Genomic DNA, 8,565 nt, shown 5'->3' with positions numbered 1-8,565 from the left:
TCCGATTTCGATACAGAATTTTTTCTGGAAATTCGCAGCTCCTTAAAAAAAAAAAGCTCGCACACGATGGTCCCTACCTCAGTTGGAACTGACGACTGATTGAGCCGTTCTGACACGAGACATGGGCGGTACCACCGGGTTACAGACACACTGCTACCTTTGCACCACTCTCATCATGGTATTGGTCGCTCAGCCTCATAACGCATCGTGAAAGGTAATAAAAGTTGCCACTTATGTGAAGAATAGCATTTCTTTAGCCAAAAAATTGAATTTTCTGCCTCAGTATCTTAGTTTACGTAAGGATTATACAGCATGAGCCATTCAAATGGAAAGGTAATATCAAGTAAATTTAGTGAGCCAATTCAGTACCATAGGCGGAAGTGATTGCATTGTCACAGTGTTGCCTAATGTTTGTGACGATGTTGCCAAATCTCAGGTGTGCTAGGAACAGCTGTGTAGCGGTATGCGTGGAGAATCCCCTGCTCGTGTCTTACGGGGATATGGAGAGGAACCGCAGGGTTTGGTTAGGATGCAGCGTTTTCTCCTAGCAGTTGTGTCAAACATTAAGGTGTATAATCTTCCATCACGATTACAGTTTCCTACAAAATATATACAAATAAAACACTTACCTTGTTTCTTTCCGACAAAAGATTATTTCAGTACGATAAAAAGTTTTTGGAAATCTCTTATGCCCACCTGTCACCAAATTAAGATAAACACTTTGCACCTCGAAATCGATTGCATGTATGTGCAGTCTTGTGATGCTTAAATAACGCTCAAAGGACATTTAGTCCATATTTTATCTGAGCTTCTGTATGTCGATAAAATCGGTTCTGAACTGGGAATGCAACTTAGACCGTACTTAACGCTGAATTTGATCCCTTCGTGAGAATACAGCACGGCTACTATTTGTTGTTTGTTCAGAACTGCAGATTCCTCAACATCTCCACATACTGCGCGTGAATGGGTTCGAATCCTGGCCCGGCACTATAGATTTCATTATGTATTATCAAGCTCTAGCATGAGAACACCTATCTGCTGGTGGATAATTATTTTAATGTTTAATGTATTTTCATTCGTTGTCAACACTAACGATATGTGACGTTTTGACACCTAGTGAGACACAGGACTATTTGCGAGATCACTGTAAGTTCAAGATGTGAGGCCGAGCTGGACAAAAATTCGGAAGCTGACGTATCTTTGTGTGTAGTCAAAAGCGATATGATGTGTGGAGCTGTATTCCCAGTGAGCACTGAACTCTTCGTCATATTATTTCTAGTTCCAACACGCTCACATGTCGCTGCTGGTGCAACAAACCCATATTTAATGTTCGTTTTCTCTAGAATATAACAGCGATAGATGCCGGGTTGGAGTCTTGGGAAGGAAAAAAATGTATGTTTCGTCTCGTCATTTCAGTTAAAACATCTAGCTACTGCCGAGAAAATCCGAAATGTCACAGTTGATTGTGCGTCGATATCTATTCGATTAAGTTCTGAGTTCGAATCCCTGCCCAGTACAAAGCCTTACCTCACGGCAATTCAAGTAAGTTACTTGTTAAGAACCAAGATTCAACATCTCTCGTCGTTCGTTAACAGGGACAATAGGTGCTGGGTAGGAATTCGCGTCCGGCAAAAATACTTGCGCTATGTAATTTAAAGTTGGTATTTGCAAACTGGCTCAGTCTAAAATCGAGGTATATCACTCTCTGTATGCCTAATCCCGAGTGACTGTTAGTTTCCGTCAGGCACGAAATCTTTGCTTAGTCTGCATGACCTGAGTTTGCATCCATATGCAGAACGAGACGGTTCGTCGTGTCATTTGAAGTTCATAAATATTCTCAATTAGCTGCTCGTGAATACCTTTAATTTTTAATCTTATTTTGTGTTAAATAATAAGTACGGTATGTTACTTTGAAGAGTAAATCATGAATTCGACGAATTTACAATGTGCATTACCTATCTGACGTAATAATAATGAGAGTGGTAAAATGTCAGGTATGTCATTTATTGTAATAAATGTGAGCTACAAGCCTTAAGGGCAGTCTTATCTGTGATAAGGTGTTCCGTGATATTTGTAGTATCGTGGTATTACTTTACATCTTGAGTTATTGCGATACAGAACAGTGTTTTCTTGTGGTGATTTGTTGGAACCATTTTCAATAGTCAAACGACTGTACCAAGGAGCGATAAGGGGACCTGCTAGACAGTTGCGTTATGTGGGTTGCATGTGAATCAGGCGAAATTCAATTCGGGCGTTAGGATAGTTTTGAGCATGACTGTACGTGTAGGGGCAAATGAATGATTAGAGTTGAAGAAAAACTGGATGATTAATTCAAGACAAAGAGCTTCACAAATTGATAAGTCGATAATGTGTTGGGCCACCTCTGGCAGTTACTAGGCTTGACATTGACTTATAAAGTTAGTGGATACCCTCCTGATGGATATGGTACCAAATTCAGTTCAGTTGGTTCATTACATCGCCAAAATCGCGACCTGCTTTAAAGAGCCTGCCCATTGTGCTCCAAATGTTCAAAATTGGTGAGAGATATGGCTATCTTGCTGAGTAATGTATTGCCTTGCATGTACAAACACGTAGATACGATCTCCGTGTGTGGTGCGTAAATTGTCGGCAGGCACCTCACTTAGTGTCCCGAGCAGAGTTCAAGCCGCCATAGAGACAAAGGTTGGACACACTGCATATTAATGTCCACTAATAGGTGTCTGTACACTCATTGATAGGATAGTGTATTTCGAAATGTTAGCAGATAAAGCTTACGTGGGGCGAGTCGTAGAATCTCTAAAAAGAGACACCTCTGGCAATAATAGTTGAAAGTGGCCTTCAAACTAGCCGTGCTGCGCTCTCTACCTCCGGCTATTCTCGTGGCCGTCAGAGCGGCCGTAGCCGAGACGCCCCCTGGGTAAACGCTACGGACGTCTGCAGTCGCGCCTCACGATCTGTCACAAATTATGGAATGTATTCGCAGATACCAATTGTAACACGACAACGGCTATACAGTTTGCTGGAAACGTACAGGATGTTCTGAAATTCCCATCACTATCTGCTAGAATTTGTAGAGGGGACTGAGTACATAATACTCATATTTTAAATTTTAACCCGTCTCCCGAGACGTACCGTATACTAGAACCATTTGAAAACATGTTGGTAAGGCTGTCACATTGACAAGTAATTTGTTACACTGTGGAATCAAAGAAATATCGTTTATGGCCCCCGCGAGCACGCAGAAGTGCCTCAACACGCCGTGGCATGGACTCTACTGATGGCTGAAGTCGCGCAGCAGGGAACTGACACCATGAAACCTGCAGAGCTGCCCATAAATCCGTAACAGTAAGAGGGAGCAGAGATCTCCTCTGATCAACACTTTGCAAGGCATTCCAGATATGGTAGTTAATGCTATAAAATTTACTAGAGACGTACAGTATGTTTGGGGAGTTTGGTGGCCAGCGAAAGTGTTTAAGCTCGGAAGAGTGTTCCTGCAGCCACTCTGTAGCAATTGTGGTTGTGTGGGCCGCTCCTTTGTCCTGCTGGAATTACCCACTTCCGTCGGAATCCACAATGGACACGAATGGATGCAGGTGATTAGACAGAATATATCTAGACGTGTCAGGGATCCCACATAACTCCGAATGCGCACGCTCTACAACGTCACAGAGCCTCCACCAGCTTGAACAGTTTCCAGCTGACATGCAGGGTCCATGGAGTCATGATGTCGTATTCATACCCGTACACTTCCATACTGTATATACATTTTGAAATGAGACACGTCCAACCAGGCAATATGTTTCGAGTCATCAACAGTCCAATGTTCGTACCGATGGGCCCAAATGAGGCGTAAAGCTTTGTGCTGTGCAGCGAGCAAGGGTACACGAGTGGGCCTTCGGCTCTGAAAGCCCATGTAGATGATGTTTCCATGAATGGTTCGCATGCTAATACTTGTTGATGGTCAAGCATTGAAATTTTCAGTTATTTCCGGAAGGGTTGCACTTTCGCCACTCTGAACGATTCTCTTCAGATTCCATTCTTGCAGGATTTTTTTTCTGGCCGCAGAGATGTTGGAGATTTATTGTTTTACTGGATTGCTGATATTCAGGGTGCCCTCGTGAAATGGTCGTACAGGAAAATCCCCACTTCATCGCTACCTCGTAGATGCTGTGTCCCATCGGTCTTGCGCCAAGTATAAAACCACGTTCAAAGTCATTTAAATCTTGATAACCTGCCATTGTAGCAGCAGTAACCGATCTAACAACTACGGTAGACACATGTCTTACATAGGCGTTGCCGGCGGCAGCACCATATTAAGCCTGTTTACATATCTCTGTGTTTGAATACGCATTATTATAATAGTTTCTTTGGCATTTCAGTGTAGATGTGGCCGAGTACATCTATTGTTCTACAGTTTCACTCTTTAATAACCAAAGAATCAAAAAAATCGGTCTTCAGAGACACTGTTTTTACAGGAGGGCCTTTTCCAATTTGAAATTAGAATGATATTATTTCCTTCAGCTGCTGACGGGCGTTGATAGATATGAACGAAGACAGGTGAAAATGTGTGCCCCGACCGGAACTTGAACCAGGGATCTCCTGCTTACATGGCAGTCGATCTATCCATCTGAGCCACCGACGGCACAGAGGATAGTGAGACTACAGGAATTATCTCGCGCACGCCTCCCGCGAGACCCACTTTCTCACCTATGTATGACCACACACTACATTCGTAGCGTCCTTTCGGACATGTCCGAAAGAACAGACACCATATCCATATAAATATATTTTCCAATTCGCGTGCGCTGCGTCTCCACGGGCACCACACACGCACCTGATGACGTTGAAGGCACCCTTACTCGAAGACGTTGTGCAATGGTAACGAAAAGCGTGTGGGGAGGAGTCAGACGCTGTGGACAACGATCTTGATAAACGCGACCAGCAGCTCTTCCAGTACTGTGAGCTTCGCCACACAGAATACTCGTGTCGGTATATTCGGCAAAAGTGTACTCAGCAATGTTCCTCTAACACTCACAGAAACATGAACGAGACTCGAACCAGGTCAGAGAGGAGACAGCTGTCAAATGACATCATACGATCCGACGTAAGTAACCCCCCTCCCCCCCCCCCAGTGATTATAACCCTGTTGCATACCACATTAGCGAAGGTGTATTCATACGGCTGTAGCACGGATATACCTTTCCACACATGGGCTCCTCTTCCAAATATCATTACTCATTTCCCTAGAAGTTTTTAACGTGATTTTGGAACATCCTGTATCTCTCCAGTAACTATACAGCTGTTTCCAGAATTAGTTCCCTCTGGAGCGGAGTGTGCGCCGATATGAAACTTCCCGGCAGATTAAAACTCTTTGCGGGACCAAGATTCGAACTCGCTACCTTTGCCTTTCATGGGCAAGTGCTCTACCATCTGAGCTACCCAAACACGACTCACGCCCCGTCTAAACAGCTTTACTTCTGCAGTACCTCGTCTCCTACCTACAGCTGTTGTACCACATTCGAAATATACGGATGTATTTCAGAATTTCGGCGTAATGCTACTTCGCAGAAACATGGCTGAATTTTCCTGTATATTGTTATCATTAAAACCAAGCACCGTCTCTGTCTGCATATCAAAAAGTATTAGGTAATATTTTCATCATTTCTAGCACTATTAAAGTTGGTAGGTGTAGGAAAAAATACTACTATCATTCTGAAAATATCGTTGAGAAGCGATAGAATTCCTACAAACAAATTTAAGAAAATCATTTTGGGTACTAGGCCGTGTCATTATACAACAGTGAAACAACTAAAATAACGACATTTCGACCATCATTTGAACGATCCTCTTCAGAGCGAATACATGCCACGAAATTTCAAATCAGCAGCATCGAAATGAAAGGTCGATTTGGAAACAATTTCTATTTCTTCTTTCTTATCTTCGATTAATTTCCCAAATATCTCGTTCGTTTCGTATGTTGCTTTCTTTATACAAGGTGTTCAACATTTCTAGAGCTTGCAATTTTACCTAGTAACTCATGCATGCAAACGTCATCTAACGAGGCTACAGAGCATCAAAATACAGGCACCAGCCCCGGCGAATGTATGTAAGTAGAGTGTGATGCCGTGATTATTTATCAATTTGATCATGTATCATGTTCCGGAAGTTACAAGGGAATATCGTTATCATACCTCTGACGGCGGAATACAAGTACTGGTACTGTTGTTGCTAACTTTCATAGGTAGTAGTATGGATCAAAGTAAGAAAAAAATGTCCGGTAAACATGGGCTACAAAATGCATACCTGAGGCGCTATGAGCACCTGTTCAACAGTGGAGATATGTTTTATGCTAGCGAAGATGAACAAGTCCTCACAGCTTTTAAGGTATGCATTTTACAGCCCATGTGTACTGGACATTCGGTCCATACTACCACCTCTGAAAGTTTCCTGCCCTACATCTTAGCTGCAACACTACCGGTACATACTGTTACACGTAACAGGAATGTCTTCTCTTCCAATTTTTCGTTATAGGGACATAACCTCAAATTTATCCATCTCCATCATCATAGAAAATTCCTAACATCTTCATTGGATCTCCCTGTGTACACACATTTTACAGACTACAGCGCCTGTAACTTTGATACTCTGTAGCCTCGCTGGATGACGTTTCCAGACATCGATTCCCAGGTAGGTCCCCTCTACAAACGCGATAAGTGTGTCGCACGACGTGTGAAACTTTCTGTATGCAAACTCACTCTCTCTCTCCCTCCTCAACTATCAACTACCAGCTTTCTTATAAGTCTTACATCTGCTGGCTGATTTTTGGCAGAGCTCTAGATAACATGCCGCTCACTGTATTTTATCGCTGGTTGCATCTTAAATTCAAACTATATTTTGGTCAAAACTGTGAAAAGTTATTTTCTACATCTATAGATGTTATAAATATGGGTTGAATTTCTTCAACCGATCTCTAGCGGCTAGTGTGTTCGATTTTCCTATAGCTCGTCTCCTCTAATGTGTTCCATTCCTCTGTAAATATTTTGGATCAGTATTTTCAGCCAGGACGTATGAAAGAGATGGTTCGGTAGTATTCACAATTATCACTATTTGCCATATTTGGTGTTATTTTTTTCGTTTATTCTGAAGATTTAGCAGCATATCAGCGAGCATAGATGTTGAGCAGTGAAGCAGCAAACGCCGACAGAGTGAGTCCTCGCCGATGCTGATAGAGCCCTCTGGTAGCGAAGCTCTGCACTACAGGCAACGAAGTGTGTGAGGTACTAGTAGCGACACGTAGCAGCGAAGTGATGAACCGCAAAATGGCCGCGAATATTGAGTGACTTAAATGTCTAGTTGCTGTTTATTTCTTCCTTTACACTATTATTACAAAACAGACTACGGCATCACTGCTCGGTTTGTCTGTTACCGTATTTTTGTGTATTTCACACATTACAAAATAATTCTGTTCTCGTAACATATAATGCAAACTACATCTCGAGCGACATTAATGTATGCAGCATGTTACATTCATCATTACCTCTTCGTAATTTAGTATTACTAATAGTTTTGTCCACAGTTTTAAGCATTAAAAATGGATATGTGGCTCGGAACAGGGCTACTGTTATATTAAATGTTAACAAAATAATCGCACGGTATAGTGAGTTAAAGAATATTGAACAGCAACGAGAACTGTAAGTAAGTTTATGCAATGCAACGTTAGTGATATAATAGTACAACAGTAATAGACGTTTGTCATCCATTTTTCCTATCTTACAGTTTCACTCATTACTGATGGCAAATGCCTTGCAGAGAAGGTAACATTCTGCATCTTCGGCTAAGGCCTTTACAATCTCTTTCATTCAACCAGACTTAACTCATAGAAGTAGTAACATAATTTCTTTTCTGATCCAAAAGATACTTTTACATAAAGTAGAGGCAGAGAGGTTGTCATATAACTATTAATCGAAATATTATATCAAATATATGGGCTTGTTAGTGAAATCCCCAAGAAATTCCTCTTGTTAACGTTAAGTATTATCTGTTTGATTCAGCATTCAGCTCACATAAAACCACGAGAAATAAAGTTTTTCATACAAAAAAGAGTTTATCTCTTTAGTGACCTGTGTCACATCAAACATCTCATTTTGATACTAGAATAATTTGAGAAAAAAGAAGGCCTTTGTTCGTTTTTGAAAATGCAATTAGTGAAAAGTATTTTTAAAAGATATTGTCAACTATTACGAAACGATTTCTTATACAGGATTTATTTATCACATAGTCAATCATGATACTAAAAATAACACAGCGTTGGCTTGTGATTTGCTATTGATGTAATATTTTGTATTTTCTTATGACGTTGAAATAATTATTGCTTTTTCAGCACTGAGAATGTGTGAAATACAGTATGTAATATATGAATCAGTATGATAACCTTTTTTTCGAATATTCACTGGTAACTACAGGAAAATGGCACATGTTTGTGTATTAACCTCAGCAGTATTCAGTACACGAAGGAAAACAAAATCTTTTTTTTTTTTTTTTTTTTGTAATGGTTTTATTTCATAG

Source organism: Schistocerca gregaria, unplaced genomic scaffold (genome assembly GCF_023897955.1).
Source record: "Schistocerca gregaria isolate iqSchGreg1 unplaced genomic scaffold, iqSchGreg1.2 ptg000166l, whole genome shotgun sequence".
In the NCBI taxonomy this organism is placed as follows: domain Eukaryota; kingdom Metazoa; phylum Arthropoda; class Insecta; order Orthoptera; family Acrididae; genus Schistocerca; species Schistocerca gregaria.
The sequence above is the reverse complement of the archived record's forward strand: the minus strand, read 5'-3'. Positions refer to the sequence as shown.